We start from the raw sequence: 16,594 nt of genomic DNA, 5'->3' as shown, positions 1-16,594 counted from the left end.
TGGACTAGGGTCAGATGGAAGGGGAGGAGGTCCTACCCTATCATTCGACTTGGGGAGGTGCACAGTAGAAGAACAGACAGATAGGGTGGGATTTGGAGGGGATAGGAGAGAGGGAGGGGGCTACAGCTGGGATACAATGTGAATAAACTGTAATTAATAAAAAGAAAAAATAATTCTTAATTTAGAATTGTGTTTTATTTTGATTGTATATTTTCTTTATATCTAAATTTTTCATTTGACTTCTTTATGAGTTTGAATATTAGCCTTTATTTGGCTGTGTAGTTGGTGAAAGTATTTTAACTTTCTCTACACTGTTACATTTTCAGAATGATGGTGGTCCTTTGTTATGCAGAAGATTTTCAGTTTTTTGCTGTATTTTTGTAGATTGTTTATCTTTATGCCTGGGCAAGGGCTAGGAAGATCTCCCCTGCTCATTGGTAAGTAAGATTAACAGAGTAAAACTATCTATCCAAAGAAAAACAATCAACATCAACATTCAGTACAATCATCATCAAAATTCCAGACAACATACCAGATGTTGAAACGACAATTTTCAGCTTCAAATAGAAGCACAAACAAACCGTATCAGCTAAAACAATCCTACATAAGAACTGCTAGAGGGATCACCCATCCAAAGATTAAATTGAACTAAAAACTATAGTAGTAAGTAACAGCATGGTATTGGCAGAGTAACAAACACTTTGGTCAATGATGAGATTGAAGACCCAGGCAGAAATCCAAAGACCTATGGACACTTGATATTTTTAAATAAGAAAACTTGAAATAAACACTGGAAAAAAAGACAGCATTTTCAGCACATAGTTGTGGTCAAACTAGAAGTATGCACATAAAATAATTCAAATAGATCCCTATTTTTCACTCTGCACAAAACTCCCAAAATATAGTATTGAAGAACTCAGTAAAATCAAGAAACAAAGAATCTAATGAATGAGAAATTAAGGAATAAACTTTGAACTCACACACTGAAAAAAAATAAAAGACTTGTTAGACACAGTAGCATTTGCTCTAGTCTTGAGAATGTCTTTTTCATGTTTTGGACTGTGTTGGTGAGGCTTATCACTTGAGTTTTTGTTTGACCTCTTCAGTTTTTTATTTCTAGATTCATCTCAGTTTTTAATTTCATTGACTCCTTTTGTAATACAATGTCTTCAACTATCTTCAGTGTTTTATTTTTCACTTTTTGTTTGTTTTCACAGACATCATTGAGATTTTATTCATATCCTGTGTAATATCCTGGATTTATTTATCTTTTGAGGTCATTGTGTTGTCCTGAGCCTATACTGAATTTCTCAGGGTCTCCTCTAGGAGGGTTGTTGTGATTTGGTGTCTTGAATGTTAATGATTTTGGTTTCTTACTGGTGTCTAGGTATCTGGGTTTGGAATGATTGTGATTCTAGCTTTTGCTATCTGGACTTGTCTATTTTAGGTTTGTGATGTTGAATTTATTCACTTCTGTTCCCCTCTCTGGATCTTAGGAAAATGTGTTGGCTGTGTATTGTCTTGTACAGAGTATTTCTGATTGTATATCTTGATAGGTCACTAGAGACACTAGAAAAAGACTGTTTTTAGGTGTTGGTGATTACACTAAAAATAATGATGAATAAAGATAAAATTTACCTCAGAGTAAAGGGCTGGAAAAAGTTTTCCAATCAAACAAACGCAAGAAACAAGAAGGAGTGGCCATTATCTATCTCATAAAATAGCCTTTCAACTAAAATTAATCAAAAGAGATGAGAAAAAGGACACTTCATACTCATCAAAGGAAAAATCCACCCCAACAACCACTCAATTATGAACATCGATGACCCAAATCCAAGGGCAACCTCATTCATAAAATAAATATTACTATAGCTTAAATCACACATTGAATCCCACACATGAATAGTAGGAGAATTCATCACCCACTTTCTCCAATAAAAAGGTCATCAAGACAGAGACTAAATAAGAACATAAAGAAACTAATGGATATCTTGAATCAAATGGGTATAACAGATATCTACAGAACATTTCTTTGCAACTCATGGATCCATCCTCAAAACTGACCATATATTCAGTCACAAAGCAACCCTCAACAGATATAAGAATATTGAAATAACTCAGTGAATCTTATCAGACAAACATGGATTAAAGATGAACTTCAGCAACAATAGAAACACCACTGGTCCATGGAAGAAACAAAGAAACTAAAGACAAACTAGTTTTCAATGAAAATGAAGGCATCACATACCCAAACATATGTGATACAATGAATGCAGTGCTAAGAGAAAAGCTCACAGCACTTTGAAAACAGAAGTACCTTCATAAATAAATTAGAGAGATCCTATTCTAATAATTTAGCAGGACAGTTGAAAGCTCTCTAACAGAGGGAAGCAAACACACCAACATGGAGCAGATGACAAGTATTATTTAAACTTGGGACTGGAAACAAAGAGATAGATATAAAGAATCGATAAACCAAAACCTGGTTCTTTGAAAAAATCAACAAGATAAACAAACCTTGGGCAAAATAACTGAAAGGCAGAGGGAGATTATCCAGATCAACAACAACAGAAACAAAAAGGGGGACATAACTACAGACAATGAGTTCTTACATCAAAAGCCTGTATTCCACAAAATTAAAAAATCTAAATTAAACAAATGATTTTCTGGATAGATTTCACCTACCAAAGAAAAATCAAGATCAGGAAAAATTTTAAACAGTCCAATAACCACTAAGAAAATAGACGGAATCATTAAAAAAATCTCCCAACCAAAAAAAAAAAAAAAAAAAAAAAAAAAAACAGACAAACAAACGAACAACAAAAATACCTGCCCAGTTCCAGATTGTTTTAACTCAGAATTTTGCCACAAATTCAATGAAGAGCTAATATAGATACACTTCAAGCTGCTCCATAAAATAGAAACAGAAGGAACATTGCCAAATTCATTCTACGAGGCCACATTACCCTCACAGCCAGCTCGGTGGCATGTTTCTAAAATCCCCATCTGCACAACATAAACAGGGAACGTGCGGCAAAAAGCCTTGGCGGTGCAAATACCAAGCTTCCAGCCAAGGGCGAGAGAATCTGCTGCGAGACCAGTGGCAAGCAGGCTACAGAGAAGTGCAAACTTTCCAAGGGACCCCGCGCCCCTCCATGCCCTTCTCCCCCCACTGCAAAAGGGAGAGAGAAGGCGGAAGGAAAGACCCCGCTCCAGGAGAATAAAGAATGGGGAGGGGGGCGTTGAAGCAGAGGCTGGGCCTCTAAGAGCTCGGCCTCGGTGGCGACCTTCTTCCCGAGCTGTGGGTCCCAGCGTCCTTGGAGGAAACCAAAGGCTGAGCCCTCTCGGATGGGGCGGGGGGGAGATGGCGTGAGGCGCAGCGCAGGCACAGTGCGCGCCTCCATTGTCAAGCGTGACGGAAGCGCCGTTGCTATGGCTACAGTCGCTGAAGGGAAAACGCTGAGCTCCTCCTGGGCCCAGGAGCGGTGGTGGCGGTCATGGCTCAGCTAGTGAAGTACTTCATCGTGGTAAGCTGAGTCCAGGAGAAGCCAGGTAAGGGTGTGGGGCGGGCTCCGCCTGGGCTCCGTCTCCGCCCCCGGGCTCCGCCCCTGTCTCCCGGGCTCCGCTCCCATCTCCCGGGATCCCCTTCCGTCCCCCAGGCTTCGCCCCCGCCCGTGGGCTCCTCCCCGTCCTCCTCCTCTGGGCTCCGCCTCCGCCCCTCGGGCTCCGCCTCCACTCCGGGCTCCTCCCCCGTCTCCGCCCCTGGCTCCGCCTCCGCCCTCAGCAGCGGACCAATGGTCTAAGTGGTGCTGGGCTGGCATCGCGGCTAGGAGGCGGGGAGTAGAGAGAGTTGGGTCCCATGGTGGAGTTGCACGCGTGTCAGCAGTCGCGGAGCGGTTGAGCCTGGCTGGCTGTGGGCGTGTTTGAGGGCCCGCTGGACGGCGGTCGCTGAGTGAGGCTGGGGCTGTGCAGTTGGGGGCTGGCGGGCTGGGTGGGTCGGGAGAGCCTGCCCAGGTTCGGCCAAAAGCTTCCGTGGAGGCTGCTGGTACCCGTGACCGTGCCCTAGGGCCACAGGGGTTGGGAGGGTGGGAGCACAAGTTGTGGAGTTTCTAGGGATACACTTGTGCCCTGCATCCTGAGTAAGTGACGCTGGGGCTAGTCCTCCATGAAAGGAAGTGCAGAGAGTCCAGTGCTGCCCCCTGCCTGCCCTGGGGTTCGTGGGTTGGGGGAGCTGGGACATCCGGGTTGAAAGAATGCAGGGTACTTGGAAAGTCCACAGAATCCATGCACATTTCTAGGAACATTGTTTGAGGACCTATGTGCAGGCATTCCAGAATGAAGTGACTCTTCTTAAGTAAAGACAGCCACTGCAGGTGCTCTCTCTCTCTCTCTCTCACTTAGCTTTCACGTGATTTGATTGTTCTCTTTATTCATCAGAGAATTCTTCATTCTGGAACAGTTTGTCAGATACACTGCTGTTTATACTTTGATGGACTTGCACAACCAGGAGTATACAGGGTTCACACAGGCTTATTTTCTTATTTTTATATCTTTGTGTTGTTATGTATAGATAAGCGAGATGTAATAACAAGGTTATTGTAGAGCTGGGAAAGGTCTTTTATTTCAGGGTAATTCCAGTTTTACACTTGCAAGGAATTTTAGCTACCAGCCCTGCAGCCCCTTGTCTCTGGAGGTGCTTAGGTTGTGTTTGGATGATTGTTAGTCGTTGGTAGCACTAGTGTACTAATGTTCTACTCATCTGTTTTTATTATTTATTCATCCCTAAGAAATTGTTTAAGAGAAGGGACGCTTCAATTTTTTTTTTCTCACTACTACCTAATTGAGGTCATTTAAGAGAATCGCTTGCAGGTCAATAAGATGGCTCAGCAGGTAAAGGCTCTTGCTGGGCAAGCCTGGAGACCTGAGTTTGATCCCTGAATTCATGAAAAGGTGGAAGGCAAAAATGATTGCAGAGTTGTCTTCTGACCTTTCCATGTGTTCCTTAGTATTCATCCTTTACCCACATCATGAACACTCCTCTCTCACACACATACACAATAAAAAAGACTTTGGGCTGTATTTAGAGAATCTTCCTTGCTGCTCCAAAATGTCATGTCATTTCACTTTTCAGTCTCTTAGAGACATAATCTTACCCAGACTGCCAGTGTGGAGAATCAGCTTTGTTTTTAATCTTGTTCAGTTTTCAGTTACATTGTCCTTTATTTACTTTGGCTTTTTGACACAAATTCTCTCTACAGAGACCTGGTTGTCCTGGTCTTCCCTATGTAGACCTGGCTGGCCTTGAACTTACAGAGATCTGCCTTCCTCTGCCTCCCAAGTGCTGGAGTTAAAGACCACGCACAACTTCCCCACAACAATTTTGAAACAATAACAAACTTGAAGATATTTCCAAGTATGTACAGTTAATTGCTGTTTTACTTTGCACATTTTGAGAGAAAGATGCTGACCTTATGCCCTGTCACTCAGAATGGTTTAGTGTTGATTTTATAAAAACAAGAACTTTGTCTTACATAATGACAGTGCAGTTATCAAAATTGGTAATTCACGCTGACACAGTATTGCATTTAATTTGGGTTTTGTTGACTATGTTATTACTCACATAATTGTCGAGGAAGTTGGTACATTTAAGTGTTGTATTGTTTCCTTATCTCTTTAGTCTCTTTCAATATGGAATAGTCCCATCATCTTTTTCTTGATCCTGTCACTTTTGATGACTATGGGTCAATTGTATTTTGTCTTCATTAATTTATTTATTTGTTCATTTTACATCCCACTCACAACCCCACTCCCTCCTCTCTTCCCAGTCCCGCCCTCATCCCACCCACCCATTTTCCCCAGGTAGCTCCCAACCAACCCTCCCTGGCACATCAAGCTACATCAAGATTAAATACCTCCTCTTTCACTTAGGCAAGACAAGGCAGCCTGCTAGGGAAATGGGATCCAGAGGGAGGCAACAGAGTCCAAGTCATAGACAGACCCTGCTTTAGTTGTTAGGGGACCCACTTGAGGACAAGCAGCCCATCAGTTTCATATGTGGAGGGGACCTAGGAGTAGTCCAGGCATGTTCTTTTGTTGGTGGTTCAGTCTCTATGAGTCCCCATGGTCCCAGGTGAGCTGGCTATGTAGGTCTTGTAGTGTCCTACCCCTCCAGCTCCCTAAATCCTTCCTTTAATTTTTCCACAAGACTCCCTGAATTATGCCTAACATTTGTTTGGCTGTGGGTCTCTGCAACTGTTTCCATTATCTGTTGGATGAAGCCTCTCAGATGATAGTTATGCTAGTCCCCTGTCTACAAGCATAGCAGAGTATTATTAATAGTGTCAGAAGTTGAGTCTTTCCCATGGGTTGGGTCTCCAGTTATGCCAGTCATTGGCGGCCATTTCCTCCATCTCTGTTCCATCTTTTATCCCTGAATATCTTGTAGGCAGAAAATTTGGGTTGAGGGTTTTGTGAGCTCATTGGTGCCCCCCTTCCTTCTCTGGCTACAGGATGTGTCCATTTCAGTCTCAATATCCCTGGTGCTAGGAGACTCAGCCAGGGTCACCCCATATCTTCCCAGGCACCTCCAATATTCCAGATATTCATCTTGTCTCAGATATGCCAATTTCCCTTCTCCCCAAGCCCTCTCATCACCATCCCCACTATACCCACACCTGATTTCCCCCTCCTGTTCCTCTTTTCACCCCCTATCCCACTCACTTCCTCTCTCCCTCCACTTCCTATGTCTGTGATGTCTATTTTATTTCCCCTTCTTAGTGGGAATCAAATATCTTCTCTTGATCCCTCTGTCTGTGGGTTGTACTAGATTATCCTGTACTATATGGCTAGTATCCTGGGTTAGTTGTTATAGATATAGATATAGATATAGATATTTTAATTACAGGTGATTTACTTTGTATCTCCCCTGTAGCCCCTCCTTCAATCCCTCCCAATCCCACTCTTTTCCCCTCATCTCCTCTCTGCTCCTCTCTAAGTCCACTGATAGGGAGGACCTCCTCCCCTTCCATCTGACCCCAGTTTATCAGGTCACATTAGGACTGTCTGCAGTGTCCTGCTCTGTGACCTAGCAAGGCTGTTCCTCCCTTGGGGTCAAAGAGCCTGCCACTGAGTTCATGTCAGAGACAGTCCCTGTTCCCCTTACTAGAAAAACCCAGTTGGATGCTGAGCTGCCACCTCTCAGCAATCTGTGCTTTCATGGATCAATGCATATGCTTGGGCAAGGGTATCACAACAGTGGCACACACTGTGTTTTCTCAGGTTGTACAAACTTTCATTTGATTACATATAATCAGTGTCTGCCAGGTTTTTCTACTATAGAGTTAATACCCTGAACAACAAGGAGTACTCTAGGGAAAATGCTCAGAAGGGCATATGGGATATACATTGGAAGCAGAAGTGAGAGAAAGCAGGGATCAGGACATGTGCCTACCACAGAGGAACTCTGAAAGACTCTACGCATCAGGACATTGAAGAAGATGTGGATACTCATAGCAAATTTTGGGGCAGAGTTCAGTGAATCCTATGGAAGAATGGGGAGATAGAAAGACATAGAAGGGAAAGGATCTCCACAAAGACACCACAGCAGCCAAATACTTGGGTCCAGGGGGACCTGTAGAGACAGATACTCCAACCAAGGACTATACATGAAGAGGACCAAGACCCCTTGCTCTGACATAGGCCATAGGAAGCTTAGTGTCCAAGCTGGTACTTTCTTAAGGGGAGCAGGGCCTGTCTTCGACATAAACTCAGTGTTCAGCTCTTTGATCACCTCCCCCTGAGGGTTACAGCCTTGCCAGGCCACAGAGAAGATGCCTCCAGTCCTGATGAGACCTGATAGCCTAGGTCAGATAGAATCTGAGGAGGACCTTCCCTATCAGTGGAGCATGGAAGGAGCATTATGCAAATAGAGGGAGGGAAGTTGGGGGGCATTTTGCAAGTAGAGGGAGGGAGGGTGAGACAGGAAAAGATGAGGGATGGGGATACAGCTGGGATTCAACTTAAATAAATTGTAATAAATAATAAATCAAAACATAAAAATGAAATATAAACAACATTTAAAAGTAGTTAACTAATATATATATAGAATAATCCAGTTTTTGTAAGCCTACAGGGTATCAAGTATATATATATATAATTTTTATATATGAACTTTGTATATCTTTGTTATACTAAGAATTTATTTATATGTGATATGTGTGTTGTATAAGCGAATATGGCACATATACATGAGAGTGTATATACCCCTCAGGCATACCAATTTTTGTTCTATCACTCTTATTTTCTTCAAACTAGGTCTCTCAATTCTCATTGGAAGCTTTCCATTTCAGATAGTTTGGTCACCTAGTAAACAAGCTTCAATGATAGTTCTGTCTTTCTGGATACTGAGGTTATAGTTGCTCAGAGCTATGTCTGCCTTTTTGTGAATGTGGAGATAAAAACCAAGTCCTTATACTTGTTAAAAAAAACAAACAAAATAAACAAACAAAAATAACATAGGCTCCAAGAAGGCTGCGACAGGGACCTGAAACACCAGCGATTTTGTTTCCCAGGAGAGAAGAAACCTCATGGTGTGGGAAGCAACCTGGTCCATTCTCAGATCACCCAGCTAAACCCTGGAAGAGTTCTAGGGTCCCTGCAGGCACGTGGTTGCCATCCCAGAGCCACATGCCTGAGTGCTCTGATCACCATCCCAAATTGAATTGTGAGCACCACAACACCAGAGACAGGTATTTACAATGTAGTAAAAACACCACAGTGAAAGGACCAACCTCAGGTTACCCAAACAATCACTGGAGAAGGTCCCAGGGTCCAGCAGGCACTCAGCCACCAGCCCAGAGACCTGCCTCCAGGCCTGACTCATCATCTTAAACAGAATTATGTTCCCCAGGGCACTAGAGACTGGGTTTTCTTGTCTGGAGGGAACCCTAAGTGAGGGAAACATCAGGTCCAACATCAGGGCACTCAGCTGACCCACACCTTAAAAAAATAGTTCTCTGGAAAAGTTCTTGGGTTCCTGCAGGCACCCAGTCACCAGCATAGAGCAACTTGCCTGTGACTACCTGCTCTCCTCACCATCCTAGACAGAACTGTGAACCCCAAAACACCAGACTCTGTCTCCCCTTCGGGAAGAAACCCCACTGTGGGTAAGATATCAGGTATGACCTCAGGACACTCAGCTCCAGAAAAGTTTCTGGGTTCCCTAGAGCAGGAGGCTCCAGGCTCTAGCCTCCTGCTGCACACATGAATGCTGCACTCACCTGCCACTGATTACCACTTGGGTACTGGGACACAGAGCTCCAGACTCAGACCTACCCTCACTTCCAGCCCTGTTGGATCTAAGAACCCACGTTAGGAGGCGACCACACAGGGTCTAACCAACTTGCTTGTACTCTGATGGTGCTTGTGTTTATTATGGTTTTTGTGGATGCACTTCTCATTCTGCTCATGCTCTAACCTCACATTTAGGCATCTTCACCCTCACTCCATTTCCATCTTAATGCTCAAGGCCAGTTTGTTTCTTGAACTTTGACCCACAGTTTCTGATACAATGTGTTTGGCTTTGGCCATTCTCTGACCACATGAACAAAGGGAAGATTTCTTTCTTTCCTTTTGTTTTTTTAAATGAAACTAACACTGTTGTATACATTATAATCTGAAGTGTGAAATGTATACTTTTTACTGTTATATTTTTGTATGATTTTTGTATGATTTATTATTCAAGCATAATCTGTGCTAAAAATTAGGCAAACAGTTCAGTGGTTTTAAGCAATTATATACACTAATATAATCATTATCACAACCAAGTTATTGTACATTTTATTCCCTATAAAAAGAACTCTTATAAAGCAGGGCATGGTGGTGCATGTCTGTAATGCCAACACTGAGGGAGGCATCTGCAGCCAAATCTTTCCGAGTTTGAGGCCAGGCTGGTCTACAAAGAGATCCCAGGATAGCCAAGGCTAAACAGAGAAGTTTTGTCTTGAAAAACAAAGCAAAAGTCCTCTTATACTCTTTTTCAGTCTGTTTTGTCCTTGTTTTCTCCTGGTTACAGATCTGCTTTCTGTCTGTATGATTTTCTTCTTTGTAGAGTGGCATATATATAGAATCAGATATTAAGACCTCTACTCTTGCCTGATGCATCTAAAACAAAAAGGGGGAACTGTAGAGAGCTGCAGAATGCTATGCCTTAAAGAAGGAGCTGGTTTCCGCCTTCCACCTTCCCGATGGTGAGTGCTCTCTGTCAGGAACAACTCCACATTTGGCTAAGGCCGAGGATCTGGCTTGCTTCCATGTATGTGGACCTATCTGCATTGCCCCCGTGGCATGCCTGGGTTGGCTACCCAGAGGCTATTTAAGCTGTGGGCTGGCTTTCCCCGGGGTCCGAGGATTGTTCAATGTTCCTGAATAAACTGCATTGAAAAACAAAACAAAACAAAACAAAACAAAACAAAACAAAACAAAACAAAAAACGTTTGGCTTATTTTCCACTTTGATTCATACACTGAGATTAACCCATGTTATATAAGTTTACCCTTGCACTGCTCCCCTTTCCTTTCAGTGTTGATTGAATTCAGTGCCTCACCCATGCTAAACATGTACACTACCACAGAGCTATAATCTTTGCTCTCCCTTTCCTTCCCATTCTGTTCCTTCCTTTCCTTTCTCTTAATTTTCTTTCCTTTCCTTCCCTTTCCCTTCCTACCACTCCCCTCCCTTCCCTTCCCCTTCCCTTCCCCACCCCTTTCCCTTTCTTTTCCCTTCCCTTCACTTTTCCATCCCACCCATTCTCCTCTCCCTTCCCTTCATTTCCTTTTTTTCCTTTTTCTTTTCCCTTCCCTTTCCTTTCCCATTCCTATCCCTTCCTTTCCAATTTCCCTTCCCTTTCTCTTTCCTTCACTTCCCTTCCCTGCCCTTCCCTTTCCCTTTCTTTTCCCTTCCCTTCTATTCCCTTTTCCTTTTTTCTTCTTTTCCCTTCCCTTCCTCTTTCTTTTCCCTTCCATTCCATTTCCCTTCTCTTCCCTTCCATTCCCTTTCCCTTTTCTCCTTCTTTTCCCTTCCTTTCCTCCTTTCCCCTTCTTACCTTTCCCTTCCCCTTTCTTTTTCCTTTCCTTCCCTTTCCCTTCCATTCCCTTCTCTTTCCCTTCCCTTTTCTTCCTTATCCCATCCTTTCCCTTCCCTTTCACTTCTCATTCCCATTTGTTAGGTATGGTGTATGATTTCCACATAGGAAAGCAGAAGATGAGCAATCAAAATTGTCAATCAAGAATTTATGGAAGTAAGAATCTCCTAGGTACTGGGAGGGTGTTGGTGCCTCGAGAAAATGCTTTAACAGAGGGATGGTTCTTGTTTTTGAATATGAGAAGCTTCCTTTGAAAAAGTTCATCAAATCATTTTTATTTGATACATTTTATTTGATACAATAAATATAATGTATTGCTTTGCCATGTTCCACAACTTCCTTCCGGCTCAAAATATTTTATTCACCATGCAGGAAAACATCAATTACTTATATCATTTACCCGTGTACATTGGTTCAAGTTCAACAAATAAACACCAAATAGTACCATGTTTCAACTAGCTGGGTGATTTTCTGTAACAAAACAAACATATACATCTTTCTTTCTTTCCTTCCTTCCTCCACCTCTTACTTTTTCTCTTTGCCCATGTGTGTATGTGTCCAGGACAGCAGATGTGCCTAGATCCTTATGAACTAAGTCCCCAGCACCATAACCACTAAGTACAGAGCACCTTATTTACTCAGGCCCAGTACTCTAAGCACTATTTGTACATTGTTCGGCATGAGTATATGCCTTCAGGCCAGCAGAGGTGGTAGGATCCATATGTACTAAGTCCCCAACAAACTAACCATTAATGACAGAGCACCTTACCTACTCAGCATCAAGCACCCTAACTATTATTTATAGTGTCCTGCCTGCTCTTGCATCCACAGTCCAGCAGAGGGCGCCAGAACACCCTATACAAGGTAGTGCACAACCCGACCCCCGAGGGTTAGGGGTGAGGGCGGAGTTCACCAGTTTCCCCCAGGGTGCATCCTGGCTTGGCAGAAGTTCCTCTCTCCCGCCATCCCCCTGCCTGTGGTTCTGCCCCAGGCAGGAGTTGCTCCAGGACTCCTGGCAGTCAGATGAATGGGCAACAGGCAGTGGGTAGGAGGGAGTCGGGGAACCTCGGAGCCACCCCGCATGCGATCGTGATGTGGAACTCTGTCAAATAGCTTGGGATAGGAAGGATGCTGACCTGGAAAAACGGTCCGGATATTGGCTCACCTGTCACGGAAGTCCCGCCACTTCCGGCTTCGATTCCTTATCTGCCCTTGGAGAGCAGAGATTTCTGGGCTTGGAGGCTCGGGGGTCACCCTCCTTTCCCACCTCCCCACTTCCCGCCATCTCCCTGACCCCGGGGATACAAAGCTTCTAGTCACAGAAGACCTTCGTTTCCCACTTCGGAGCGCTGGAGGCTCAGGGAAGTAACAACAATCCCAAAAGATGCATTGCAGCAGAGGGCCTCCTGCCTGAGAACTACAAACATGGCTCGGAGCAAGGACTTCTGGGATTGTACTTGAGAACTATAAAAATGGCGTCCAGGCGGCGCGACGCGTGCTGGGATTGCTTGCAGTCACGCCTCTGCGTCAAGGGCCCGGGCCACAGGGTGCCGCCTACAAATCCCAGAATCCACCGCGTGCGGTTGCCAACATCAAGTGCCGGCGTTCCGCAGCTTCCCTCGCCGTTGGCTGACGAGGAGGCCAGTAGCCGCTCTTCACTCTGCTGCTGCTCTGTGACATTTCGTCGTCCTCAGAGCACACAAGGCCTTTCCCCTATACTAGGCGTCTGTGCATCTCCCTGGCACGCCATAGTCTCCCTGGGATACGGTTGTCCAGGTACATTGTGACGTCATCACCCCGCCCCCTGTCCCAGAAGTCAACACACTTTGTTGCTGCTCCTGCTGCTATTGCAATAAAACATGTCCAGTCCCTTGGAGCTGGAGAAGAGTTTGCTTCTAATTTCAGTACCAATAGCTTGTGAAGGCTCTTTGGGTCTCTGCAACTTTGATTACGTCATTGGGAGTCAGACACAGGTAATAAATCTCTTTTAAATATATATTTTTTTAAAGAGCTGGGTGTGGCGGCACACCCCATCGTCCCAGTGCAGGCAGTGGCAGGCGGTCTCTGAGCTTTTTTCACCCCAAAATCCCATTATTAGATGAATTGTAGCTATTTTGTGTGACAGTGATTAATACTCCATTTTTTAAATTACATGACGAACTGCTGGCATGATGACTCAGTCGGTAAGGCGGTGCCTGCTGCTCCAGATGGACCTAGGTTCAATTCCCAACATCTACTACTGTCTGTGAATCCAGTTCCAGTGCATCTGACTCCCTTTTATACACAGGAAGGCTAAGAGATACTTTTCTAAAAAAAAATAAAATAAAATTTAATAAGGAGAACAAAAGCTCTGATCAAAAAAGGATTGTGAGGACGTCAGGGATGTCTGATTTAATGTCTGTGCACACACACACACACAGATCAGAGGTCCCTTCATCCACCCACTCATAAATCTTATAAAAAATTTAGTATATAAGAAACCCTCCTAAAAAAATTCATCACAGTCTAAGGTCTTGCCAGATGTGATTACATAAGCCTTTAATCCAGGTACACAAGAATCAGACACAGGTCCATCTCTGTGAGTTCAATGTCAGCCTGGTTGACAGAGAGTCTAGGACAGACAGGCCTACACAGAGAAACCCGCTATTCAAAACAAAGCAAAACAAAAAATAAGATTCAAACAAAAATCTGAGCCAGGTTTGGTGGCACAGGCCTTTAGGACCAGCACTCTGGCCGGCAGCAGCAGCCAGTCTCTGTCAGTTCAAGGTCAGGTTATTCTACACATCTTGTCCAAGACAGCCACGGGTAAAAGGAGAAACACTGTCTCAAAAATACCAAATCATTAATGTATATAAATATATTTTAACCTGTATGTAAATATATATTTATTCAATCTATATTTTAATATATTTATATAAAATATTTAATAAATACATAATGTAATTAATATATATTTAATAAATAGTGTTTTAATCATATATATAAAATCTGAGCGAGGCATGGTTGTACATGTCTATAATCCCAGATCTCCAGGAGGCACAGCTATGCTGTTTTGTGTGAGTTAAACATCACCCTGGTCTATAAAGCAAGTCCAGGGTATGCAAGACTACAGAGAGAAACCTTGCCGAATAAAACGAGGGCTTTCATACCCACATGTCTAGATGTGTCTGAAATCACATACTGTGACTTCAACTAGGCTATTAGAAAGTCATGTCAGGCATGGTAGCACAGATCCTTAGTCTCAGCACTTGAGAGGCTGATGAAGGTGAATCTCTATAAATTCAAGGTTAGCGTGATTTACAGTGAGATTCCTGGATTGGCAATGATGCACAGAGACACCATGTCTCAAAAAACAAAACAAAACAACTCCCGACACACATTAAATTAAATTAAGTTAAATTAAATTAAAACAAAAAATCAGAGCCTAGCAGGTTGACACATGCCTGTAATACGAGTACTCTGTCTAGAAGTAGGAGGTTGATCTATGTGAGGTCAAGGCCTGCCTTGTCTAGAAAGTATGTCAGGTAAGTCAAGTCCATTCCGAGAATCTGTCTCAAAAAATAACATCCTGGTATGTAAACAAATAACTTCTAATAACAGAAGGCCACTGCTTTAATCATTTCTGGGGGCTGTGGTTGGAGCTAAGGACAGAGGTCTGCTGAGCTGGAAAACTATCCCAGTCATTCCTTCATTTTTTATTTTTATTTTTTCATTTTATTCATATAGTCCAGGTTCACGTTCACTTTGGATTCATCCAGGTTTTCCTGCTCTGCTCTATCTACATTCTTCCCCACATCTACAATAGCTTTCTTCTCCCCCATAGCTGGTACCTATCAGGTTCCTTTCTTTTATATTTCTGTTTTTGTTCTCACAGCACTTCTGGTCACTCACTCAAGGGAGAAAAAACTTTGCATTTTCCCTGTGGAGACATGTGACTCCCACTAAACTGACTCAAGCTGGAAACCCAGTCCCCAGGAAACAGCTTGAAAGCTCTCTTATGGACTTAACTGTGTTCTTTAAACAACATGTTGTAGGCCTGTGGATGTATTTTAGTATAGTATTTGTCTGGCATGTAGAAAGCCCTGGTTTTCATCTCTAGCACCACATATACTATGTATGTTGGTCCCTTCCTGTGATCTCATTATCTGAGAAGCAGAGGCCAGAAGATCAGAGATTCAAGGTTAGCCTCAATTTTATACTCAGACTTCAACCTGGCTACAAAAGACCCTCCTTTAACACAACCAAACACAGAAATCGTTAAATGTCGACACCAACTGATATACAACAGGTGAGAGAGCAAGGGCAGAACTGACACCATCTTGTTTTTCAGACACCATTTTGAATATCCCTGTCCTTTAGGTGACCCAAGTTCTCCCATGAAGATCTTGGCATTTAAAAATATATACAGAAGGAAACTGGCAAGTGAAAAATGCCAGGGGAAACTTGGCAACAACAAATAGGCCCACAGGATGAACTTGGCAAGAATAATTAGGCCCAGCACCTGGAGCCAACCAGTGAAATAAAAGTACATACATAGTTCAGGGCATTGCCCAAGTCAAAGTTCCTTTTTCAATAGCCTGTTTCCTCCTTATGGATTGGCCAACTGGTCCAAAACAATCAGCTTAAAGGTCAATCTACCTCAATCTACCTACTCACTTCTTACCCAACTGTGTAATGCCAAGGCTTGGAATTCCCCCCTTGTGGTTTTTCTTAAAAACTCTACCCTCTCTAGGCTCAGGGACTCTCTTTCTGAATTACTGTGTCAGGGATGATTGATGGCTTAAGCTCAAGCTTGAATAAAAACCCTTATATGTTTGCATCATACTCATATTCCTGCTGGTCTCTTGGAGGCAGGGGATGTCTCATGATCTAGGCATAGCAACAGGACATTATCTTTTAAATATAAACCTTTTTTTTCTCCCAGAATTACCATGATCAGATGAATTTTTTATGCTGTAACAGTTCAGACAGAATGTTGGGTGAATGTTTTGAATTGCAAACGTTGTTATAAACAAAAATGAAAATCCCAGACATTCAATTTTACCAATAAAGAGTCAGGGGCCATATGCTGCAGTGAAAACCTTCTAACTCAGAGAAGAAGAGAAAGCACACAGCTGGCATTACTTTCCAGATCAGGTCCAGATAAATAAATAAATCCCAATAGGTTCACTAGGTAAACTAACACCCAGGAGGAAAAGGCCAAAAAACTAGAGGCTTAAGGCTTACTAGGTCAAAGTCCCCAAAACCAGAGAGCTAAAAGATGAAGTATAAGCTAAAGCTAAAGCCAGAGTTTAAGATAACCCCTTTCTTCTTCTCCACACTGTCTTCAATACACCTCAACTCAAAGTCCCTCCTGCTCTTTAATCTCTGTCAGCTTGTTTTAGGTCCAACTCTTGACCTATGGTTAATTTGTCAAATCCTGTTCACAAAAAGCTCAAAACATAACCTTAATTT

This window comes from Meriones unguiculatus, assembly GCF_030254825.1.
Source record: "Meriones unguiculatus strain TT.TT164.6M chromosome 13 unlocalized genomic scaffold, Bangor_MerUng_6.1 Chr13_unordered_Scaffold_41, whole genome shotgun sequence".
Taxonomy (NCBI): Eukaryota; Metazoa; Chordata; class Mammalia; order Rodentia; family Muridae; genus Meriones; species Meriones unguiculatus.
The sequence above is the reverse complement of the archived record's forward strand: the minus strand, read 5'-3'. Positions refer to the sequence as shown.